The sequence below is a fragment of the Ambystoma mexicanum genome, chromosome 3q (genome assembly GCF_040938575.1).
Source record: "Ambystoma mexicanum isolate Mex_15411 chromosome 3q, UKY_AmexF1_1, whole genome shotgun sequence".
NCBI classification, from domain to species: Eukaryota; Metazoa; Chordata; class Amphibia; order Caudata; family Ambystomatidae; genus Ambystoma; species Ambystoma mexicanum.
Window position 1 is genome coordinate 1,301,356,572 of NC_090926.1, and position 26,268 is coordinate 1,301,382,839.

General features: G+C 57.0%; 1 protein-coding gene across 2 annotated transcripts in view; it reads right to left on the reverse strand.

The window, feature by feature from the left end:
• The window catches only part of LOC138447910 (breast cancer anti-estrogen resistance protein 3 homolog), a 350,104-nt gene extending 324,335 nt beyond the window's left edge, over positions 1 to 25,769 (reverse strand). The window contains exon 1 of one of the 2 annotated variants that reach the window (XM_069604426.1): positions 25,450 to 25,769. The gene's annotated coding sequence lies outside the window, so the exon portion shown is untranslated. Of the gene's footprint in view, positions 1 to 25,340; positions 25,403 to 25,449 lie in introns of those variants that run through there. The other variant, XM_069604428.1, reaches the window with a different exon arrangement.
• Between the last annotated feature and the right edge of the window lie 499 nt (positions 25,770 to 26,268).

A 26,268-nucleotide genomic window follows, 5' to 3' on the forward strand; every position in this document is an offset into this window, starting at 1 on the left:
TTCTTGTTCGGATGTTCATTGTTTTGAAACCCGCTCAGGATTCTGTGTTTATTCTGCGTCCAGAAATATTTGGCAAACTCCGTTTGGGTAGCTGCTAGTTGTTGAAACTCCCTTACAACGGGTTCTCCTTTTCCTGGCCTTTGCTTCTGGCTGTTGCAGCTACGCATTTGCTTGTATGTTGGCTCTGCCAGGCTTCAAACTGCCATAGTCGGTTCTGTCCGGGTGTGCAAAATTGCTTACGCCGGCTTTGTATGGGTGATTTCCCATTACCTTGGTAATTCGAAGACCGCCATGTTTGTGATACCTTTAGCTTGTTGCGTGCTGTCCATGATCTACCCCTTGCTTGTGGGTGGCATGTTGAACCTTGCTGTGCCCCGTGCGGGGTACTGAGTTGTAGATGTAGACCTGTCACATGGCTGGTTACACCATTTGAGGTGCACGCGCAAGAACCTGATTCGTATGTGGTTATTCTTGTTCAACTTCAGATTTGTACTGTCCTTTTCGCTTTCCTTTGTCTTGAGGCGGCTTGCCGCCTGCATGTTGCTACTGATCGACCCCTGTTTTGATTGTTGTTTTGTTGGAAAATCCCTTAGCATTCTTAAGTGAAGCTTGGCTGAGACTGTTGCTGCAATTTTCCCACTAAAGGACAGGGAAGACTGTTTTTTCATGCTTGGTTGCCCCTCACTAGTCTAAACTGGATGCTGCATCAGGGTGTACTTCAGCCTTCGGAAGCTCGTTCGGCTGCTTGTAGCTTGAAAAATGGCCAGACAATTGTTTCTTCCACACGTGCAAGTCATGAGAGTTTGTATTTTGATACTCTTTAGCTGTAATAGGTGTACTTGCCAGTTTCGGGCTTCATACTCTACTCCAAAACCTTTGTTTGCCCCCATCATGTGCAAGAGGCTCGTGGGGCTGCAAGTGTTTGTCTTTTGTTCATTCGAATTTGTATCGTATCTTTGCACAATATCCCATGTAATTAACATTTTGCCTTGGAAGGTTGAAATTAGAAAACTCGCCATATTAGCTGGCATAGTTGTTTGCGCAAGTTCAGCCATTTATAGCATGTTAACCATTTGCCCTTGTCATGCATATGCCTGCTAGCCCCAGTGGCAGTATTTCGTCATTTGCATTCAAACATTGCATTTGTGGGGCTGCAAACCTTTGTCTTTAGTTCAATCAAAATGGTATCGTAAGATGCATGGTACATCGTATAATTGAACAGCTTGCCTTGTAATGGTGTAAAGAGTTTGGGTTGAGACACCCGCAACCTTAGCTAGCAATAGGCGTTTGTGCAAAGTCTGCGGTTTATACCATATTAACCATTATTTGGCCTGGTCATGCATATGCCTGCGTCTCCAATGATGTGGGACTCTTAGTGTCATAAAAAAAGAGCCCACCTGTTTGCAAAAACGGTTTGTTAGCACAACGTTGTGTTTAAAAGAAAAACCCCCGACTTTGCTAAACCTGGCAAAATGCCTGCATTTCCGTTCATTTACAATAAGGGGTGTATTGTAAATCTGCCTGAAATGGGCTAAACATATCTCCAATAGCAGTATGTTTAAAAATGAAAGAAGCTGGGCTTGGCCCTGCTGGGATTCGAACCTGGAGCGGCAGGCTCCGCACAGATGCCACAGGCAAGTATGCCACCTGCTGGGCGAGGAGTCCCGCCACTCCGTGGCTCATTAACTTCTGTTGGGCGAACATGCCCGCCTCATGCTATTAGTGTGGCAGGCTCACGTGCTGCCGCCTCTCCCCGTGTCCTTGACACAACGACCTGCTCCCGTATAGAAACTATTTCATATGGCACGTGTTCTTGTTTGAGAGCCCACCAGGCTCCCCCCCTTGCTTCCCGGCATTGCCAGTGACCCCCGGCCTCGTTGCTTCCTGCTGACTTGCCCCCACTTTGAAGCTAGTGCGTTTCATTTCCTCTGCACCCTCAAAGTGGGCGAGTTATTTGCTGGCTGTCCATGCAGCCATAAACCGAGGGTTTGGTGCGTGCCTTCTAGCGTTGGTTCTTCCAGGCATTGTGCAACATTTTTACCAATATCCGCACGGCAGCCGCGCTCATCACCCCAATCACTAAGTCTTATCATGGGCACCTGCCTGGGGCAATTTATAAACACGCTCGCAGTGTAGAAGCTAAAAGTGGGCTCGAAAGCCCTCAGCCTCGAGGTCCAAGAGAGAATTCTCCCTGCCCTGCTCTGTGCCCGCATCGCTGTGCTGGCATCAGCGAACAGCTGATAACATTAGTCTTGCCCATGGCGCAGAGCCTGCTTCATCTTAGATGCGTATTTAAGGCAGCGCCAGTTTCATTGCCTTGCAAACTCAAATCTCCAGCCCTGCCCCCTGTTTTCCTATTCAAGGAAGCCGCAGATTGCGTTTGCAGAGCTTTGGGTTGTGCAGGCCACTCGCCTCAGGGCGACTCCAACCCCATGGGCTTGGTGGGTATTGGCACCTTCTCGGGCAGTGCAGCTGGCGCTCCGTTTCCCTCTGCCCAAACCGTCTCTCTGGAAGTTGAAACACCAGAGATACCAGTGATGCTGAGCTTACAGCAAGCGTTGGCATATAGAAAAGAAAAGGAATGGGATAACAGTGAACTTCCCCGGTACTGTTTGGGTCCCCGTGCAGGGTCGACAAAACAGTTTGTGTTTAGGAGCTGCTCCCAGCTCATTATATAGGCCCCAAGAGGCCCTTATTCTTTGTACTGTGAGGGGAGCTGTGCGCCAAATCCCCCCCCCCCCAAGGCCAGCCTGAGGCTGACTAACCTGCCTACCCATACAGGGTCATCCTGGAAGGGTGAGGTATTTATTACCTCACCCTTCCTGCCTTTCATGTGCCAGAGCCTGCCGGACTGTCTCCCTTATCTGAGAGACAGAGGGGGGCACTGACCTTGGAGGAAGGCTGTGCCCCTCTCTCGCCAGTTACAAGGCCTCGCCTTGGGCGGCCCAGCGGCATTACCCAGACCTTCTCCTAGCCCAGTGCCCGCTCTTTCTTTGCGTGTAGGCCATTTGAGTCGAAGGTGGTCTGGCCAAGGTACAGCGCCAAACTAATGTCACAGGCCTTCAGTGAGCTAACTTTCTAGTCGACTTTGTACAATTTGAAACGTTCTTCACATAATGCATCACAATCTGCAGCTATGCGTCAAATAACGACTCTCCTTAGCGGGGACGTCATTTCACCAAATTGCCAGGGGTAGCGGAGGTGGCATCACACGACCTTTGATCTCTGATGACATCACAGGAAGTGACATCACATATTGTTCCTAATTACACTACGAAAAATGCGGTTGCAATATCACTATAATGTTAAATACATTTCATACAAGGATGGATCACCATATGTATCGTTAAGATCAGTGCGTATAGGCCCATATTACGAAATTACTGTGAATGCAAGCAGACGCCCAAGGCCAAATGATAATGATATGATATTATATAGCACTTAAGCGCCTTATATAGAACAAATATACACCCAATATCACGAAACCTGTGTTGGTACCCATTTACTGACCTCAGAAGGATTAAAGACTGAGTTCAGGCGTTTGAGAACAGACTAAATCAGTGACTTCACTCCCTGAGGTGTGCCTGAAATAAAGCTTTGATGAGTCTAGCAATTATTGTATAGAATTCCTGAAAGACACATTATGTGTTATTCTTATTCTTTCTTATTTAGGGTCAACCCTCTGTTTTTTAAGAGGTCCGAACAACAAAGCCAGCCACTCCAAAAATAAAGAGCCACATGACGCTGGCCAATTCAAAACCCTCTGCATTGTGCACAAGACCTTCTGGGGCCTGGGGCCGCAAAACCTTCAACTCTCTCTTCCTAAAGATCTTCCTTCTCGAGCTCTTCCCTCATCTGCCTCCAACTCCCTCAGGGTCAGCCGCTTCTCCAAACAACGATCTCCAAGTTGGTGGCAGATCACGCTCTTCGGCTGGGGCCTCTCTCTGGAACAGCCTTCCTGCCTCCCTGAAACTAGAGGAGAACCATCTCAGATTCGGGAAATACCTCAAAACCTTCCTCTTTGCTTCTGCTTTTTCTCCACACCTCCCTTGCTGAACTCCTGACTGAAACTGCACAGGTTACCTGGCCACCCTTCTGATCTCTGGCCCAGGCCCCGCCAGTTGCCCACCTGCACTGCCTCCCTGGCAACCCCTGAACTTGGGGACTGTTTTCTGTATCCCTTCAGTCCCCCTTCCAGCACTTTGTCCGCACTTCCTTGCACTTGCCTGTTTTATGTGTTTTATTTATCTTATTTATTCCACTTCCCATGTACTGCACTTTCCCCTCTCCCTTTACCCCCTCGCACTTTTCCTTCCCCCCTTCCCATGCACTTGCACGATCTGAATGACACCTGGCCTAGTAGGATCGGTGTCTGTCCTCTCTTTGTTCCCCCCCTTGCCTCGTTGCGCCTTGAAACTCTTGTGTATAGGCGCGTTATCAATGCCATATCATATCATATCATACAGCCGAGGAGCATACATTTAAATACAAAAAAATAAAATTGAAAAAGAATTTGTTGAAAACAAAAATGTGTTTTTCCTAGTGGTAGCAAGGGAGACCTCAAGGGTTGCAACTGCGACCCCTGGCGACCCCAAAATGACATCCCTCCTCTTTAGGTGAACTTAACTCACAGTTTATTTTGTTGGCTGTACACAGAAGTAAAGCCCAAATGGTATTTCTGATGCTCACACATGTTAGTACTCCAGTACTTCTATAGTACCTTTGATGAAAGGCAAAATAAAGCTACAGTGGAATTATTCCCATTACGCAGAACTTGATTCTAGAACAATGGTTTTAAAATATTGTCAGGTTGGTACATCTTGTGATTTCTCTATTTTTTTTTCAGGTTATGAAAATATGGTATTATTTTACTTCATGGAAGTCAAACACTCACAAATAATAATAATAATAATAATTGCAACTTGCACATGACAAGAACTGTGACGCAATGTATTAAGTGCTGAAATTGCAGACTGGGTTCAAATCCCAGCTTTACCATTTAAGCAAAGTGTATGATCCTGGGGCCCTCGTGTAATCTCATAGGACTTGATCTGTCAAAATGCCTGATTACTAAATAATTGAAATTTGACCGTCACTGAGAGTGATTTAGTCCTCACGGAATGCTACTTAAGTAAACACACTCATGGTATAACAGTTTATAGTGTTGCTTTGTGTTAAGACAGATTTCTGAACTCTGACCTGGTGGGCAGAGGTTCAGAAGATCAGCCTAGTTTAGTGGAACAGGGTCCAATCAAGGTAGCTATAGCAGGAGGTCAAGACTAGGTCTCAGGAGGGGTGAGGGTGACTGAAGGACCTCAATGAGCACACAAAGCAAGGACACTTACAAATCACTCCCAGTCAGGTGTAGATATATAAAAAATACAAATACATTTATTTCAAGGCCTTTGAGTTTCAACACACAAATCAAATCACAGTAATACTATTAAGCCAACACAATCCTATCTAAATATATATATACAAGACCATTGGTGCCTAAAGTGTTAATGCAAGAAATGGGTCCACAACCTAAAAGGTGAAGGAAACAGGCAGTGCAAATAGTCTTTAGTCCCTTCTGCATCCAACACACTCCTAACTAAGAGGCAGTCCAAGCCCTAAGAAGAGAGGAGTCTACAATGTACATTCAATGCTGGCGCGAGCGGTAATAAAGATGGGCTAAAAGGGGGTCTCTTCAGGGGTCTGCAGCAGCTCAGGAAGGTGGGTGAGGTGATGAAGAATAGGTTCCCACTATTCGAGGAGGGCCTCCACTTGTGGGCAGAGTCGATTCCAAGAGTTGGGAATAGTTTGCTAGTTCGCACTAGCAGTGGAAAGGATAGGGGCCCTGAGGGGCCACTTGTGGGTAAAAATGGATGGAGACGCTAGGGGCCACTGGTTAGGGTTACAATTACTCATCGACCCCTGACACACTCCGGACCAAACTTCGGAAGTCGAGTCCACTTCGGTTGCAGGTTCAAGTGCAGCAATTTGGCAGCTCTGCAGCTTTCCGAGACAAAGATACAGCGATGATTCCCAAAAAGGACAGTGGTGATTTCTCTGCTCCTGGTGGATGGATCAGGCCAGTTTCATTGCAGCAGGCTTCAGGGGCAAGAGGAGCACAAATGCAGTGCACCTGTAAAGTTCGTCACCACGGCTGGGCGCCACGGTAACCGCGTATACTCTGGTTCCGGCCACTCACTTCACTCCAGACCTGGGAAGGCTAAGTGTACAAAATTCAGTGTGAGGGTGCCGTGAACACAGAGCTGGTGACCTACCAAGTTTCGAGGGCCTCCTCGAAACGGCAGTGGTATCAGGGCAAAGAGCCTGCGTAAGCTGGTCAGTCCAATGGTTGGCCCATGGACACTTCCGAGAGAGCTTACTTGCAGGGTTTGATGAAGGTGCAGAGAATAGTTGGTCCCACTTTTCCAATGGGTCGAAGAGTCTTTGCAGACCTTCTAGGACGACCAGATGCAGAGGAGTCCCACGGGATGACAGCGGGCTCAGGGTGCCAAACCTTCCAGCGGGTCATCAACAGTGCCTCGACTCGGCTTCTTAGTTTCAGGATACTTGGGTCCTATCCTTCGTTCAGTGAGAACTCCAGAGATCGACATGGTATGGATGTTTTCAGCATCCTCTTATCCAAAGTCTCTTTCGCGCCAAAACGAAGAGGACCCAATGGGAGATCTGCTCACATACAGGCATACCATACATGGACCAATCACGGACCACGGTGGTCCCAGGCATTCACAGCACTCCAGACTCTCTGGCACCCAGGATGTGTATTGGGGACAGACACCCCAGCCCACATCCTGGAGACACACACACAAGGCATGCAGAAGGCTGTGAAAGCATTGGGATTTGCAGGAAAATGCATGAGTAAATAAGGACTGACCCGGTTGACTTGACCTGTTGAAGGTGAAGGGGTAAGATGGCCAAAGGACAGGACAAAGAACCTTGTGGCATGGCCATTTTGGAGCCAGCCCACCTATTCGTGCCAAACGCGGTTAACGCGGTTAACATGGCAGGAAAGGGTTAAAAAGAAAGCGAAAAGATAAGCTGCCACCAGTCCTGTCCATGACACATCTGCACAGTTCATGAAAAGTCCAGCGAGAGTTTCTAGGGCCTTTGGAAATGACTATGAAACCCAAGAGCATGGTACTGTAAGGTACATTGTGCACTTGTAACATGTTGCAGAAAAGCTACAACATGACGAAAGGACTAAGGGAAATGAAGTCTCCCAGTACTGACTGTCTTAAAGGCATGGTCTAGTAAAAATTTTTATTTCAAAAATAGATAGGCCACATAAAAAGAAAATACTAGCATCCTCCGTTTTAAAACTTCCTATGTAAAATTTTGAGCTATTCAAGCTCAAAAGCAAGCACAAGGGCGCCGCCATTTTGTGAAATGGAGGCCCTCCTGTGCTGGCTTTTGCGGCACTAATGAAGGAAAAGCCAGCCAGCTGTAGTAAACAAAGGCTACCGCTGGGTGGCTTTCCCTTCATTAGTGCTGTAGGCGGAGGACGGGGACCGGAGACCAGAGCAGGAAAGCTGCAGCTGAATCTCGGTAAGTGCTATTTATTTTTTTTACAAAAAATAAGCACTAGCTGCGTTTTTTTTTCTAAGTTTTCCGGGCTGGAGGAGCCCGGAAAACTTAGAAATAAAACCGCAGCTTTAAAAACGTATTTATGTTTGCGGTCGCTTTTGAAGCGACCGCAAACATAAATACAACGTTATTGTGTTGGAAAACGCTGCGGTTTTAAAACCGCAGCGTTTTCCAACACAACCGTGTTGTGTCTGCCTGAATCTGCTTTACCATTTGGGGCTCTCGGGCTCCCCATGGGGAGCCCGAGAGCCCCTATGTAAAATCTCCTTGCGGAAAACAACCGCGTTGTGTCGCCTGAATCTGCTTTTCCATTTGGGGCTCTCGGGCTCCCCAGGGGGAGCCCGAGAGCCCCAAATGGAAAAGCAGATTTAGGCAGACAACGCAGCATTTAGCATTTCCCATTCGGGGCTCTCGGGCTCCCCACGGGGAGCCCGAGAGCCCCGAATGGGAAATCAGCTGCAGGTAGAAACACTACGCGGCATGTAAACATAACCGCGTGTGTTTCTGCCTGCGGTGGCTTTCACTTTGGGTCTCCGGTGCTCCCCTGGGAGCACCGGAGACCCAAAGTGATAGCCACAGCAGGCAGAAACACACGCGGTTGTGTTGGAAAACGCTGCGGTTTTTCTTTCCAAGTTTCTCAGGCTCCTCCGAGCCGGAGGAGCCTGAGAAACTTGGAAAGAAAAACCGCAGCGTTTTCCAACACAATAACGTTGTATTTATGTTTGCGGTCGCTTCAAAAGCGACCGCAAACATAAATACAACGTTTTTAAAGCTGCAGTTTTATTTCTAAGTTTTCCGGGCGCCTCCAGCCCGGAAAACTTAGAAAAAAAACCACAGCTAGAGCTTATTTTTTGTAAAAAAAATAAATAGCACTTACCGAGATTCAGCTGCAGCTTTCCTGCTCTGGACTCCGGTCCGCGTCCTCCGAGTCCCGGCACTAATGAAGGGAAAGCCACCCAGCGGTAGACTTTGTTTACTACAGCTGGCTGGCTTTTCCTTCATTAGTGCCGCAAAAGCAAAAGCCAGCACAGGAGGGCCTCCATTTCACAAAATGGCGGCGCCCCTGTGCTTGCTTTTTCGAATTTTGAGCTTGAATAGCTCAAAATTTTACATAGGAAGTTTTAAAACGGAGGATGCTAGTATTTTTTTTTTAATGTGGCCTATCTATTTTTGAAATAAAAATGTTTACTAGACCATGCCTTTAAGGGCATGTCAGTTTCCCCATAAAAAGTGAGCGAAACCCCAGAGGAGTGCAGCTGAAGGCTGTGCTTCTCTGGCAAAGTCAGTCAATGGTGTCTAAACAGCAGCAAAAAGTTGGGGGGTACACAACTGGAGGGAAAAATTACACAAAAATGGGAATCTTTCCTAGCACTTTGTATATATTAATAATTATAGTGACCACTGATACATTGCGGACCAGAAAATCCTTTGATTCTTTGCTCCTTCATGGCAACACCACTAGAAACCCTGGCCCTCTTATATTCTCAGTCTGTGGCTGCTTGGTAACCTGTACTCTGTGTCCACTATCTATGCTGTGCTATGTGTATACAGAGGTCAAAGTGGACTGGAACTAAACGGTACCCTTCTTTTGGCTGGCAGAGAAGCATCCTGGATAGCAGGCAAGAGGCATATTTCTTTTTACAGGAAATGTGCACCTCGGCCCAGCAGGATCGCCTCTCATGCCACAGCCCACTGAGCTATCTGGCAGCCGCTGACTGGCTATTGCTTGTTTCAGCAGCTTGCCTGGGACACATGGACCCTTCCCGAGCTGCCACATAGGCCTGCTACCCCAGTGATCTGCAATTGGCACCTGCATTTAAGCAATCGATTAAGCAGTGGTCTTCAAACTTTTTTTGCCTGGGCCCCGCTAAGCAAGATTTGGGCAGGCCGAGCACCCCCAAAAATGCCAAATGGACTGTATGTACAAATGGCTATGAACTATTGTGTGCAGTCACTGCACCCGCCTTCCCTACTCCCACTACAGTCCCTGGGCTCCCCCACCTGCTCCCATCACAGTCGCTGGGCTCCCTCATCCCACTCCTACACTATCCCTGTGCACTCCCCACCTCATCACAGACCCTGGCCTCTCCACTCCCTTCTCCCACCACTAGCCCAGTGCTCCTGCCCATCCTGCTCCCACCACAGTCCCTGGGCTCCCCCACCTGCTCCCATCACAGTCGCTGGGCTCCCTCATCCCACTCCTACTCAGTCGCTGTGCTCTCCCCACACCATCACAGACCCTGGGTTCTCCCCACCCTGCTCCCACCACTATCCCAGTGCTCCCACCTATCCTGCTCCCACCACAGTCCCTGGGCTCCCCCACCTGCTCCCATCACAGTCGCTGGGCTCCCTCATCCCACTCCTACCCAGTCCCTGGGCTCTCCCCACCCCATCACACACCCTGGGCTCTCCCCCACCCTGCTCCCACCACTATCCCATGGTTCCCACCCATCCCGCTCCGACCACAGTCCCTGGGCTCTCTCTACCCCATCACAGACCCTGGGCTCTCCCCACCCTGCTCCCACCACTATCCCAGTGCTGCCCCCCATCCCACTCCTACCCAGTCCCTGGGCTCTCTCTACCCCATCACAGACCCTGGGCTCTCCCCACCCTGCTCCCACCACTATCCCAGTGCTGCCGCCCATCCCACTCCTACCCAGTCCCTGGGCTCTCTCTACCCCATCACAGACCCTGGGCTCTCCCCACCCTGCTCCCACCACTATCCCAGTGCTGCCGCCCATCCCACTCCTACCCAGTCCCTGGGCTCTCTCTACCCCATCACAGACCCTGGGCTCTCCCCACCCTGCTCCCACCACTATCCCAGTGCTGCCGCCCATCCCACTCCTACCCAGTCCCTGGGCTCTCTCTACCCCATCACAGACCCTGGGCTCTCCCCGCCCTGCTCCCACCACTATCCCAGTGCTGCCGCCCATCCCACTCCTACCCAGTCCCTGGGCTCTCTCTACCCCATCACAGACCCTGGGCTCTCCCCACCCTGCTCCCACCACTATCCCAGTGCTCCCGCCCATCCCACTCCTACCCAGTCCCTGGGCTCTCTCTACCCCATCACAGACCCTGGGCTCTCCCCACCCTGCTCCCACCACTATCCCAGTGCTGCCGCCCATCCCACTCCTACCCAGTCCCTGGGCTCTCTCTACCCCATCACAGACCCTGGGCTCTCCCCAACCTGCTCCCACCACTATCCCAGTGCTCCCGCCCATCCCACTCCTACCCAGTCCCTGGGCTCTCTCTACCCCATCACAGACCCTGGGCACTCCCCACCCTGCTCCCACCACTATCCCAGTGCTGCCGCCCATCCCACTCCTACCCAGTCCCTGGGCTCTCTCTACCCCATCACAGACCCTGGGCTCTCCCCACACCATCACTATCCCAGTGCTCCCGCCCATCCCACTCCTACCCAGTCCCTGGGCTCTCTCTACCCCACCACAGACCCTGGGCTCTCCCCACCCTGCTCCCACCACTATCCCAGTGCTGCCGCCCATCCCACTCCTACCCAGTTCCTGGGCTCTCTCTACCCCATCACAGACCCTGGGCTCTCCCCACCCTGCTCCCACCACTATCCCAGTGCTGCCGCCCATCCCACTCCTACCCAGTCCCTGGGCTCTCTCTACCCCATCACAGACCCTGGGCTTTCCCCACCCTGCTCCCACCACTATCCCAGTGCTGCCGCCCATCCCACTCCTACCCAGTCCCTGGGCTCTCTCTACCCCATCACAGACCCTGGGCTCTCCCCACCCTGCTCCCACCACTATCCCAGTGCTGCCGCCCATCCCACTCCTACCCAGTCCCTGGGCTCTCTCTACCCCATCACAGACCCTGGGCTCTCCCCACCCTGCTCCCACCACTATCCCAGTGCTGCCGCCCATCCCACTCCTACCCAGTCCCTGGGCTCTCTCTACCCCATCACAGACCCTGGGCTCTCCCCACACCATCACTATCCCAGTGCTGCCGCCCATCCCACTCCTACCCAGTCCCTGGGCTCTCTCTACCCCATCACAGACCCTGGGCTCTCCCCACCCTGCTCCCACCACTATCCCAGTGCTGCCGCCCATCCCACCCCTACCCAGTCCCTGGGCTCTCTCTACCCCATCACAGACCCTGGGCTCTCCCCACCCTGCTCCCACCACTATCCCAGTGCTGCCACCCATCCCACTCCTACCCAGTCCCTGGGCTCTCTCTACCCCATCACAGACCCTGGGCTCTCCCCACACCATCACTATCCCAGTGCTGCCGCCCATCCCACTCCTACCCAGTCCCTGGGCTCTCTCTACCCCATCACAGACCCTGGGCTCTCCCCATCCTGCTCCCACCACTATCCCAGTGCTGCCGCCCATCCCACTCCTACCCAGTCCCTGGGCTCTCTCTACCCCATCACAGACCCTGGGCTCTCCCCACCCTGCTCCCACCACTATCCCAGTGCTGCCGCCCATCCCACTCCTACCCAGTCCCTGGGCTCTCTCTACCCCATCACAGACCCTGGGCTATCCCCACCCTGCTCCCACCACTATCCCAGTGCTGCCGCCCATCCCACTCCTACCCAGTCCCTGGGCTCTCTCTACCCCATCACAGACCCTGGGCTCTCCCCACCCTGCTCCCACCACTATCCCAGTGCTGCCGCCCATCCCACTCCTACCCAGTCCCTGGGCTCTCTCTACCCCATCACAGACCCTGGGCTCTCCCCACCCTGCTCCCACCACTATCCCAGTGCTCCCTCCCATCCCACTCCTACCCAGTCCCTGGGCTCTCTCTACCCCATCACAGACCCTGGGCTCTCCCCACCCTGCTCCCACCACTATCCCAGTGCTGCCGCCCATCCCACTCCTACCCAGTCCCTGGGCTCTCTCTACCCCATCACAGACCCTGGGCTCTCCCCACCCTGCTCCCACCACTATCCCAGTGCTGCCGCCCATCCCACTCCTACCCAGTCCCTGGGCTCTCTCTACCCCATCACAGACCCTGGGCTCTCCGCACCCTGCTCCCACCACTATCCCAGTGCTGCCGCCCATCCCACTCCTACCCAGTCCCTGGGCTCTCTCTACCCCATCACAGACCCTGGGCTCTCCCCACCCTGCTCCCACCACTATCCCAGTGCTGCCCCCATCCCACTCCTACCCAGTCCCTGGGCTCTCTCTACCCCATCACAGACCCTGGGCTCTCCCCACCCTGCTCCCACCACTATACCAGTGCTGCCGCCCAACCCACTCCTACCCAGTCCCTGGGCTCTCTCTACCCCATCACAGACCCTGGGCTCTCCCCATCCTGCTCCCACCACTATCCCAGTGCTGCCGCCCATCCCACTCCTACCCAGTCCCTGGGCTCTCTCTACCCCATCACAGACCCTGGGCTCTCCCCACCCTGCTCCTACCACTATCCCAGTGCTGCCGCCCATCCCACTCCTACCCAGTCCCTGGGCTCTCTCTACCCCATCACAGACCCTGGGCTCTCCCCACCCTGCTCCCACCACTATCCCAGTGCTGCCGCCCATCCCACTCCTACCCAGTCTCTGTGCTCTCTCTACCCCATCACAGACCCTGGGCTCTCCCCGCCCTGCTCCCACCACTATCCCAGTGCTGCCGCCCATCCCACTCCTACCCAGTCCCTGGGCTCTCTCTACCCCATCACAGACCCTGGGCTCTCCCCAACCTGCTCCCACCACTATCCCAGTGCTCCCGCCCATCCCACTCCTACCCAGTCCCTGGGCTCTCTCTACCCCATCACAGACCCTGGGCTCTCCCCACACATCACTATCCCAGTGCTCCCGCCCATCCCACTACTACCCAGTCCCTGGGCTCTCTCTACCCCATCACAGACCCTGGGCTCTCCCCACCCTGCTCCCACCACTATCCCAGTGCTGCCGCCCATCCCACTCCTACCCAGTCCCTGGGCTCTCTCTACCCCATCACAGACCCTGGGCTCTCCCCACACCATCACTATCCCAGTGCTGCTGCCCATCCCACTCCTACCCAGTCCCTGGGCTCTCTCTACTCCATCACAGACCCTGGGCTCTCCCCACACCATCACTATCCCAGTGCTCCCGCCCATCCCACTCCTACCCAGTCCCTGGGCTCTCTCTACCCCATCACAGACCCTGGGCTCTCCCCACACCATCACTATCCCAGTGCTGCCGCCCATCCCACTCCTACCCAGTCTCTGGGCTCTCTCTACCCCATCACAGACCCTGGGCTCTCCCCACCCTGCTCCCACCACTATCCCAGTGCTGCCGCCCATCCCACTCCTACCCAGTCCCTGGGCTCTCTCTACCCCATCACAGACCCTGGGCTCTCCCCACCCTGCTCCCACCACTATCCCAGTGCTGTCGCCCATCCCACTCCTACCCAGTCCCTGGGCTCTCTCTACCCCATCACAGACCCTGGGCTCTCCCCACCCTGCTCCCACCACTATCCCAGTGCTGCCGCCCATCCCACTCCTACCCAGTCCCTGGGCTCTCTCTACCCCATCACAGACCCTGGGCTCTCCCCACACCATCACTATCCCAGTGCTGCCGCCCATCCCACTCCTACCCAGTCCCTGGGCTCTCTCTACCCCATCACAGACCCTGGGCTCTCCCCACCCTGCTCCCACCACTATCCCAGTGCTGCCACCCATCCCACTCCTACCCAGTCCCTGGGCTCTCTCTACCCCATCACAGACCCTGGGATCTCCCCACCCTGCTCCCACCACTATCCCAGTGCTGCCGCCCATCCCACTCCTACCCAGTCCCTGGGCTCTCTCTACCCCATCACAGACCCTGGGCTCTCCCCACACCATCACTATCCCAGTGCTCCCGCCCATCCCACTCCTACCCAGTCCCTGGGCTCTCTCTACCCCATCACAGACCCTGGGCTCTCCCCACCCTGCTCCCACCACTATCCCAGTGCTGCCGCCCATCCCACTCCTACCCAGTCCCTGGGCTCTCTCTACCCCATCACAGACCCTGGGCTCTCCCCACCCTGCTCCCACCACTATCCCAGTGCTCCCGCCCATCCCACTCCTACCCAGTCCCTGGGCTCTCTCTACCCCATCACAGACCCTGGGCTCTCCCCACCCTGCTCCCACCACTATCCCAGTGCTCCCGCCCATCCCACTCCTACCCAGTCCCTGGGCTCTCTCTACCCCATCACAGACCCTGGGCTCTCCCCATCCTGCTCCCACCACTATCCCAGTGCTGCCGCCCATCCCACTCCTACCCAGTCCCTGGGCTCTCTCTACCCCATCACAGACCCTGGGCTCTCCCCACCCTGCTCCCACCACTATCCCAGTGCTGCCGCCCATCCCACTCCTACCCAGTGCCTGGGCTCTCTCTACCCCATCACAGACCCTGGGCTCTCCCCACCCTGCTCCCACCACTATCCCAGTGCTGCCGCCCATCCCACTCCTACCCAGTCTCTGTGCTCTCTCTACCCCATCACAGACCCTGGGCTCTCCCCACCCTGCTCCCACCACTATCCGAGTGCTGCCGCCCATCCCACTCCTACCCAGTCCCTGGGCTCTCTCTACCCCATCACAGACCCTGGGCTCTCCCCACCCTGCTCCCACCACTATCCCAGTGCTGCCGCCCATCCCACTCCTACCCAGTCCCCTGGCTCTCTCTACCCCATCACAGACCCTGGGCTCTCCCCACCCTACTCCCACCACTATCCCAGTGCTGCCGCCCATCCCACTCCTACCCAGTCCCTGGGCTCTCTCTACCCCATCACAGACCCTGGGCTCTCCACACCCTGCTCCCACCACTATCCCAGTGATGCCGCCCATCCCACTCCTACCCAGTCCCTGGGCTCTCTCTACCCCATCAAAGACCCTGGGCTCTCCCCACCCTGCTCCCACCACTATCCCAGTGCTCCCGCCCATCCCACTCCTACCCAGTCCCTGGGCTCTCTCTACCCCATCACAGACCCTGGGCTCTCCCCACCCTGCTCCCACCACTATCCCAGTGCTGCCGCCCATCCCACTCCTACCCAGTCCCTGGGCTCTCTCTACCCCATCACAGACCCTGGGCTCTCCCCAACCTGCTCCCACCACTATCCCAGTGCTCCCGCCCATCCAACTCCTACCCAGTCCCTGGGCTCTCTCTACCCCATCACAGACCCTGGGCACTCCCCACCCTGCTCCCACCACTATCCCAGTGCTGCCGCCCATCCCACTCCTACCCAGTCCCTGGGTTCTCTCTACCCCATCACAGACCCTGGGCTCTCCCCACACCATCACTATCCCAGTGCTCCCGCCCATCCCACTCCTACCCAGTCCCTGGGCTCTCTCTACCTCACCACAGACCCTGGGCTCTCCCCACCCTGCTCCCACCACTATCCCAGTGCTGCCGCCCATCCCACTCCTACCCAGTCCCTGGGCTCTCTCTACCCCATCACAGACCCTGGGCTCTCCCCACCCTGCTCCCACCACTATCCCAGTGCTGCCGCCCATCCCACTCCTACCCAGTCCCTGGGCTCTCTCTACCCCATCACAGACCCTGGGCTTTCCCCACCCTGCTCCCACCACTATCCCAGTGCTGCCGCCCATCCCACTCCTACCCAGTCCCTGGGCTTCTCTACCCCATCACAGACCCTGGGCTCTCCCCACCCTGCTCCCACCACTATCCCAGTGCTGCCGCCCATCCCACTCCTACCCAGTCCCTGGCCTTCTCTACCCCATCACAGACCCTGGGCTCTCCCCACCCTGCTCCCACCACTATCCCAGTGCTGCCGCCCATCCCACTCCTACCCAGTCCCTGGGCTCTCTCTACCCCATCACAGACCCTGGGCTCTCCCCACCCTGCTCCCACCACTATCCCAGTGCTGCCGCCCATCCCACTCCTACCCAGTCCCTGGGCTCTCTCTACCCCATCACAGACCCTGGGCTCTCCCCACACCATCACTATCCCAGTGCTGCCGCCCATCCCACTCCTACCCAGTCTCTGGGCTCTCTCTACCCCATCACAGACCCTGGGCTCTCCCCACCCTGCTCCCACCACTATCCCAGTGCTGCCGCCCATCCCACTCCTACCCAGTCCCTGGGCTCTCTCTACCCCATCACAGACCCTGGGCTCTCCCCACCCTGCTCCCACCACTATCCCAGTGCTGCCGCCCATCCCACTCCTACCCAGTCCCTGGGCTCTCTCTACCCCATCACAGACCCTGGGCTCTCCCCACACCATCACTATCCCAGTGCTCCCGCCCATTCCACTCCTACCCAGTCCCTGGGCTCTCTCTACCCCATCACAGACCCTGGGCTCTCCCCACCCTGCTCCCACCACTATCCCAGTGCTGCCGCCCATCCCACTCCTACCCAGTCCCTGGGCTCTCTCTACCCCATCACAGACCCTGGGCTCTCCCCACCCTGCTCCCACCACTATCCCAGTGCTGCCGCCCATCCCACTCCTACCCAGTCCCTGGGCTCTCTCTACCCCATCACAGACCCTGGGCTCTCCCCACCCTGCTCCCACCACTATCCCAGTGCTGCCGCCCATCCCACTCCTACCCAGTCCCTGGGCTCTCTCTACCCCATCACAGACCCTGGGCTCTCCCCACCCTGCTCCCACCACTATCCCAGTGCTGCCCCCATCCCACTCCTACCCAGTCCCTGGGCTCTCTCTACCCCATCACAGACCCTGGGCTCTCCCCACCCTGCTCCCACCACTATACCAGTGCTGCCGCCCATCCCACTCCTACCCAGTCCCTGGGCTCTCTCTACCCCATCACAGACCCTGGGCTCTCCCCATCCTGCTCCCACCACTATCCCAGTGCTGCCGCCCATCCCACTCCTACCCAGTCCCTGGGCTCTCTCTACCCCATCACAGACCCTGGGCTCTCCCCACCCTGCTCCCACCACTATCCCAGTGCTGCCGCCCATCCTACTCCTACCCAGTCCCTGGGCTCTCTCTACCCCATCACAGACCCTGGGCTATCCCCACCCTGCTCCCACCACTATCCCAGTGCTGCCGCCCATCCCACTCCTACCCAGTCTCTGTGCTCTCTCTACCCCATCACAGACCCTGGGCTCTCCCCGCCCTGCTCCCACCACTATCCCAGTGCTGCCGCCCATCCCACTCCTACCCAGTCCCTGGGCTCTCTCTACCCCATCACAGACCCTGGGCTCTCCCCGCCCTGCTCCCACCACTATCCCAGTGCTGCCGCCCATCCCACTCCTACCCAGTCCCTGGGCTCTCTCTACCCCATCACAGACCCTGGGCTCTCCCCGCCCTGCTCCCACCACTATCCCAGTTCTGCCGCCCATCCCACTCCTACCCAGTCCCTGGGCTCTCTCTACCCCATCACAGACCCTGGGCTCTCCCCGCCCTGCTCCCACCACTATCCCAGTGCTGCCGCCCATCCCACTCCTACCCAGTCCCTGGGCTCTCTCTACCCCATCACAGACCCTGGGCTCTCCCCAACCTGCTCCCACCACTATCCCAGTGCTCCCGCCCATCCCACTCCTACCCAGTCCCTGGGCTCTCTCTACCCCATCACAGACCCTGGGCACTCCCCACCCTGCTCCCACCACTATCCCAGTGCTGCCGCCCATCCCACTCCTACCCAGTCCCTGGGCTCTCTCTACCCCATCACAGACCCTGGGCTCTCCCCACACATCACTATCCCAGTGCTCCCGCCCATCCCACTCCTACCCAGTCCCTGGGCTCTCTCTACCCCATCACAGACCCTGGGCTCTCCCCACCCTGCTCCCACCACTATCCCAGTGCTGCCGCCCATCCCACTCCTACCCAGTCCCTGGGCTCTCTCTACCCCATCACAGACCCTGGGCTCTCCCCACACCATCACTATCCCAGTGCTGCTGCCCATCCCACTCCTACCCAGTCCCTGGGCTCTCTCTACCCCATCACAGACCCTGGGCTCTCCCCACACCATCACTATCCCAGTGCTCCCGCCCATCCCACTCCTACCCAGTCCCTGGGCTCTCTCTACCCCATCACAGACCCTGGGCTCTCCCCACACCATCACTATCCCAGTGCTGCCGCCCATCCCACTCCTACCCAGTCTCTGGGCTCTCTCTACCCCATCACAGACCCTGGGCTCTCCCCACCCTGCTCCCACCACTATCCCAGTGCTGCCGCCCATCCCACTCCTACCCAGTCCCTGGGCTCTCTCTACCCCATCACAGACCCTGGGCTCTCCCCACCCTGCTCCCACCACTATCCCAGTGCTGCCGCCCATCCCACTCCTACCCAGTCCCTGGGCTCTCTCTACCCCATCACAGACCCTGGGCTCTCCCCACACCATCACTATCCCAGTGCTGCCGCCCATCCCACTCCTACCCAGTCCCTGGGCTCTCTCTACCCCATCACAGACCCTGGGCTCTCCCCACCCTGCTCCCACCACTATCCCAGTGCTGCCACCCATCCCACTCCTACCCAGTCCCTGGGCTCTCTCTACCCCATCACAGACCCTGGGATCTCCCCACCCTGCTCCCACCACTATCCCAGTGCTGCCGCCCATCCCACTCCTACCCAGTCCCTGGGCTCTCTCTACCCCATCACAGACCCTGGGCTCTCCCCACACCATCACTATCCCAGTGCTCCCGCCCATCCCACTCCTACCCAGTCCCTGGGCTCTCTCTACCCCATCACAGACCCTGGGCTCTCCCCACCCTGCTCCCACCACTATCCCAGTGCTGCCGCCCATCCCACTCCTACCCAGTCCCTGGGCTCTCTCTACCCCATCACAGACCCTGGGCTCTCCCCACCCTGCTCCCACCACTATCCCAGTGCTCCCGCCCATCCCACTCCTACCCAGTCCCTGGGCTCTCTCTACCCCATCACAGACCCTGGGCTCTCCCCGCCCTGCTCCCACCACTATCCCAGTGCTGCCGCCCATCCCACTCCTACCCAGTCCCTGGGCTCTCTCTACCCCATCACAGAACCTGGGCTCTCCCCACACCATCACTATCCCAGTGCTCCCGCCCATCCCACTCCTACCCAGTCCCTGGGCTCTCTCTACCCCATCACAGACCCTGGGCTCTCCCCACCCTGCTCCCACCACTATCCCAGTGCTGCCGCCCATCCCACTCCTACCCAGTCCCTGGGCTCTCTCTACCCCATCACAGACCCTGGGCTCTCCCCACCCTGCTCCCACCACTATCCCAGTGCTCCCGCCCATCCCACTCCTACCCAGTCCCTGGGCTCTCTCTACCCCATCACAGACCCTGGGCTCTCCCCACCCTGCTCCCACCACTATCCCAGTGCTCCCGCCCATCCCACTCCTACCCAGTCCCTGGGCTCTCTCTACCCCATCACAGACCCTGGGCTCTCCCCATCCTGCTCCCACCACTATCCCAGTGCTGCCGCCCATCCCACTCCTACCCAGTCCCTGGGCTCTCTCTACCCCATCACAGACCCTGGGCTCTCCCCACCCTGCTCCCACCACTATCCCAGTGCTGCCGCCCATCCCACTCCTACCCAGTGCCTGGGCTCTCTCTACCCCATCACAGACCCTGGGCTCTCCCCACCCTGCTCCCACCACTATCCCAGTGCTGCCGCCCATCCCACTCCTACCCAGTCTCTGTGCTCTCTCTACCCCATCACAGACCCTGGGCTCTCCCCACCCTGCTCCCACCACTATCCGAGTGCTGCCGCCCATCCCACTCCTACCCAGTCCCTGGGCTCTCTCTACCCCATCACAGACCCTGGGCTCTCCCCACCCTGCTCCCACCACTATCCCAGTGCTGCCGCCCATCCCACTCCTACCCAGTCCCCTGGCTCTCTCTACCCCATCACAGACCCTGGGCTCTCCCCACCCTGCTCCCACCACTATCCCAGTGCTGCCGCCCATCCCACTCCTACCCAGTCCCTGGGCTCTCTCTACCCCATCACAGACCCTGGGCTCTCCCCACCCTGCTCCCACCACTATCCCAGTGATGCCGCCCATCCCACTCCTACCCAGTCCCTGGGCTCTCTCTACCCCATCACAGACCCTGGGCTCTCCCCACCCTGCTCCCACCACTATCCCAGTGCTGCCGCCCATCCCACTCCTACCCAGTCCCTGGGCTCTCTCTACCCCATCACAGACCCTGGGCTATCCCCACCCTGCTCCCACCACTATCCCAGTGATGCCGCCCATCCCACTCCTACCCAGTCCCTGGGCTCTCTCTACCCCATCACAGACCCTGGGCTCTCCCCACCCTGCTCCCACCACTATCCCAGTGCTGCCGCCCATCCCACTCCTACCCAGTCCCTGGGCTCTCTCTACCCCATCACAGACCCTGGGCTCTCCCCACCCTGCTCCCACCACTATCCCAGTGCTGCCGCCCATCCCACTCCTACCCAGTCCCTGGGCTCTCTCTACCCCATCACAGACCCTGGGCTCTCCCCACCCTGCTCCCACCACTATCCCAGTGCTGCCGCCCATCCCACTCCTACCCAGTCCCTGGGCTCTCTCTACCCCATCACAGACCCTGGGCTCTCCCCACTCTGCTCCCACCACTATCCCAGTGCTGCCGCCCATCCCACTCCTACCCAGTCCCTGGGCTCTCTCTACCCCATCACAGACCCTGGGCTCTCCCCACCCTGCTCCCACCACTATCCCAGTGCTGCCGCCCATCCCACTCCTACCCAGTTTCTGGGCTCTCTCTACCCCATCACAGACCCTGGGCTCTCCCCACCCTGCTCCCACCACTATCCCAGTGCTGCCGCCCATCCCACTCCTACCCAGTCCCTGGGCTCTCTCTACCCCATCACAGACCCTGGGCTCTCCCCACACATCACTATCCCAGTGCTCCCGCCCATCCCACTCCTACCCAGTCCCTGGGCTCTCTCTACCCCATCACAGACCCTGGGCTCTCCCCACCCTGCTCCCACCACTATCCCAGTGCTGCCGCCCATCCCACTCCTACCCAGTCCCTGGGCTCTCTCTACCCCATCACAGACCCTGGGCTCTCCCCACACCATCACTATCCCAGTGCTGCTGCCCATCCCACTCCTACCCAGTCCCTGGGCTCTCTCTACCCCATCACAGACCCTGGGCTCTCCCCACACCATCACTATCCCAGTGCTCCCGCCCATCCCACTCCTACCCAGTCCCTGGGCTCTCTCTACCCCATCACAGACCCTGGGCTCTCCCCACCCTGCTCCCACCACTATCCCAGTGCTCCCGCCCATCCCACTCCTACCCAGTCCCTGGGCTCTCTCTACCCCATCACAGACCCTGGGCTCTCCCCACCCTGCTCCCACCACTATCCCAGTGCTCCCACCACAGTTCCTGGGCTCCCCAACCCGTTCCCAACACAGTCCGAGGGCCAGTGGGAGCTGGTGAATTTTTTAAGTGGAGGGGCCTAAATATTCCCCACAAAAATGCCATAGCGACTGAGCGCAGCGAGGGAGCCCGAACCAATGTAGGGGGTGAATTTTTTTTAAACAAATGGTTAAAATGTTGCATTTTAGAGCATCCTTAATGGGTAAAAAGCCGCACAGTTTGCAAATGGCGCTGGGGGGCAGGGAGTAGAATGTTATTTTTGACTGGACGTCTATGATATAGTAAAAAAATACCATCCCTGTCCCCTGGGCTCCACAGCGCCTCAGAAGGAGAGTTTATTTTGGCAGGTGGGTGGGGATTGTGCAACAAAGGCATTTTAAAAATGCCTTTGTTGTACAACCCTCCTTCCCCCTCTAGCCCCCACTCAGCAAAATCAGCTCAACAGACCAAAACAAACACACATTCACACAGCAATCACTCTATCATTCATACAAGCACCCATCACCATACACACACTCATAACACAAGCATCCATACACATATTTAAATAAAAAATAAATTAACATAAGTGTACCTTCTGCAGGGGCCTGCACGTGGGTGCTGAAGCGCCCACTCAAGGCTGATCTGTCCGCATGTGCGAGGAGGCGCAGGTGCTCCCCCTCACACAGACACGCAGTGCCCCAGCCAGCATTTCCAATGAGCTATGCAATGCTGGCGAAGCAAAACACCCCCAGCCTCGCATGGCTCAGTGAGCATGTGCGGCTGCGGAACTGAACTGAACTGTCAAAGGCAAACAGTGTTTCCCTTTGACAGTTCAGCCAGCCCAGGAGCACTCCCTCAGCTGGAAAAGGCAGCTCATGGAGTGCTCAGTGTTTCACTGGGCTGGTGCCTGGCTCCTCCATAATGGATGAGGGGGCCACTGGGTGGACTGGCCTATGGGGCAATAGGACAATGCCTGTACTAAAAATGCAAAATGCTAGTGTAGGCCAGTCAAAATGGGTCATGTTTTTGGCGAGTGTGGGCCAGTTTGATGGGTTACTTCGCTATGCAGCTAGTAGTTTTGACCATTGTTGCTGAACAAATGTTCTTTAAATATCACAATGTGCTTACATTTTAACAAAAACACCCCCTTGGGTACTATTCAAACAGTCTGTGACTAAAGGAGTGAATATCCATTTACAACTGTCGGCCATTTTTTCATTGGTGCTGGAGACAGTGTTATGGTCCAGCCCTACCATGCGAGCCGCCCCTGCCCATTTCCTCCAATCTTTTACATTTCATGCTGGGGTCTCGTGCCCCCCTGGGATGCGGTGGCGACCCCCTGGGGGGCACCGCACAGTTTGAAGACCTCTGGATTAAGGTGACATTGCTGCAGGCACAACTGTCTGTCTAGGTAATGGGTGGGTGGGAGGGGTGGCTTTAGACTTTGGTATGTAAAGTAAGAAGCGTGAACGGTGGGGGGGCAGTGCGTGAAGTCGCGTGCTGCGAGGGAAAGGGGCTGGAAGTCATGAAATAATGGTGGCCGGTTAGGTACATTTTCTTTCTCTGTGCTTCGTGCAGTCTTGGGTGCGCACTTGGGGTGGGGTGGGGTGGTGAGGGGAAAGGCCGGGACCCAGGTATTGAAGTGGGGGGTGGGCTTGAGGTCGTCACAGGGCGGCCCCTGGGTGTACCATCCTCGTTGCGCCCCCTCTGTCTCCTGCGTCCATGCCCGGACACTGGCATGCAAACTCGGTGAGGCAGCGCCTCGAAGCCCCTCTGCCTGTGACGGGTTGCTGTCCTCCATCACTACAGCCCGTAGGCCTCCCCCGTGACTGTGCCAGACCGCAAGTGCCCTCGTCGTGGGCACCTAATGTTTCCCTGGGAATGCCACTTCTGATTCCAGGGGTGGGGGGCGCATCGGGGCCTGGGCGAAGACCCCATGCTTATTTTGGTTGCCGAGGCAGCATATTGAGCTCTGGGCTGTGATTACAAGAAGAGGGGGAGTTGGGGGGGGGGGCGGGTGACTAGCAATCCCCTGTAATGGTTCTGCTGTGGCCAGGCCCTGTTCCAACATTGTGGCCCTCCCTCCGCTGTCTCTTTCCAGCCTGAAGAACGGCTCTGAGCAGCAGCTGTGCCCCACAGGGGGCCCACAACGCCCCTGCCCCCCATCATCGATCGACGGAGCGTGGTGCTACACTGCGCTTCCCACAAATTCTGCCACGGAAAGGATGTTTGCGAGAGGGCCATAACTGGACATATCTGACCGGTCAAGGGAGGTTACTTAAGGAGGGGGGGGGGTCACAAGCATCGTTTAACTGCAGGGCGGAGCCTGGCTACGTCATGGGGCATTCAGGTGGCGTGTCCTCCCTCGTGTAATTGGTCCAAAAAGGTGCATTTTACGCGCATTCTTTGTAACATGCCTAGAACACACAGTGGCTACCTGGGAAATGCAATGGGTGCTAACGCGTTACATGACGCGTGTTCCCTCTGGCATGCATATATATACTCCCCTGGTCATGCCAGTAAAGCAGTGCCGCACTGCTCACCTGCACGCCTGTGCCCTCTCCCATTACTGAGAAGATATGGGATTAGCACGAGGGGATTGTTATTCACTCCCTCTCAGCCAATCAGGGTGTTTAGTCTGCAGTCAATAACTACTGGTATTGACTGCACTCTGAAGATTCTGTCTTCAGGAGCATACAGGAAAACCACCTGCAATTTCCAGGCAAAGTGTTCTTCCACCAAGAGCCTTCCTCTCCGAGGAGCTGCAACAAACACCCCCAAGACAAAGAGCAAACACTGGAACATGCCTCCACGCTCTTCTAGAGAAGCAGGCGCGCTCACGGCAAACCTGCTGCACTCAACATGTTCTAGCTCATGCTATGTACTTTACTCCAAAGCATGTGTTGCTGCCACCACCATGTGTGAATAGCCTTCTACACCCCGGGAGGGGTCATTAACGCTTGGTTAATGACCCCTAGCTCTGTCTACAAATATAAAATGAAAGGCAACCAGTGATAGCAGTTCCCCTCACCCCCCCCCCCCCCCCCCCAAGGAAACATGTTGCAATAAAATGCAGAATATAAAGAATAACCAACAAGCTGTGAGGGTGCACTCCTAGGAGTAGTCTAGGCGCTACAGTGTATTCAGCGATGCACGCTGCCAGGAACCGTGACCCCACTTCGAAGCGTTGCTGTGAACGCCAACACCCCTGGCTCCATGAACCCGGATACTAATTCCCAGCACCCTTTCATTTGGAGCGCTTCCAGCGTCGAGGCGCTATTATCATCAGGCGCTATAACTCGCCACTCGCCCCCTTCCCTGCTGTAGATGCGGGAGTGCCCGGCAGGGGGAGCTCAGGTGAGAACTCTAGGGACAATACAAGTGGTCGGAGGGGGAAGACATCACTGCGAAATGCCCCCTCCCACACATCTTCTGGCCCCCTGCCCCCAGGCACATGACCTGCCCCCCTCCCGCCCCGATAGACACCGCCTTCCTGCATGTCCAGGTTATACCCCACAGCAGGTGGCCCCCGCAGCCCCTACATACCCCTCTCCTCCGCTCTCAAGCCTCTTCTCCCCGCGACCCTTGCATGGGAGCACCTGCCCGTGCCCTCCCCGGAAGCCCCCCTCCCTGGCCCGCCCCTCCCACCGCTCACCTGCAATGCAGCGGCGCTTCCGCTGGCCCCCCCACCGCTCCAGAAACCATCCCGTGGGCAGTGCCTCGAGGTGGGGGTAACGTCTACCCACGCGGCCTCGCTGGAAGGACACGTGCATGTGTGTAGCGCATGGACAGTGGGAAGAGCGCTAATTGGCGGCGGCTGGAAGAAGCATAGCGCCTTGAGGCCGCTGCCGAACCCTGGAGTGTGACTCACCGCGGCACGTGGCCTCCCTCGCCGGGCGGGCACCAGCGTGCCCGGGCAGCCGAGCTGGGAATGCACCGGGGCGGGGGTGTGGACGGAGGGGCCGCTCCAGCTATGGGAGGAATGCGGAGCTGGGCCGGGATGGGTGGCCCGGGATGGGTCGGCGCAGGATGGGTCCTGGATGGAAGCATTCCTCTGGCGAGGTGAGGGATTAGTGCGCCCCCACGTGGGATGCGGGCATTGGCCAGTACTGGTCCTGCACCCCAAGAAGAGTCAGCACCCAGTCCAGGGCCTGCTCCATCCCTGTCCAGAGTAAGGGGCTGGGGGAAGCGTTGCTACCACCCTCCCAGCCCCTCCCCCACAACGGAGGGGTAATTCTGATGAGTAACGGTACAGCAGTGCTGGAAGAAACACTGCATTACTGCACCCCCGTACTGCAGCTTTGGCGGTGAGGTGGAGGGTGTTCCTCCAGCTAAAACCTGGAGCAAAATCCGCCACAATGTCGCCCCAAAAATCAGCAACATAGGCGCAATTACCACCTGGTAATTCCGCCGAAATCCTCATGGATTCATATGGACTAACATCGCCACCACCACTTCTAATCCGGCGGTAATT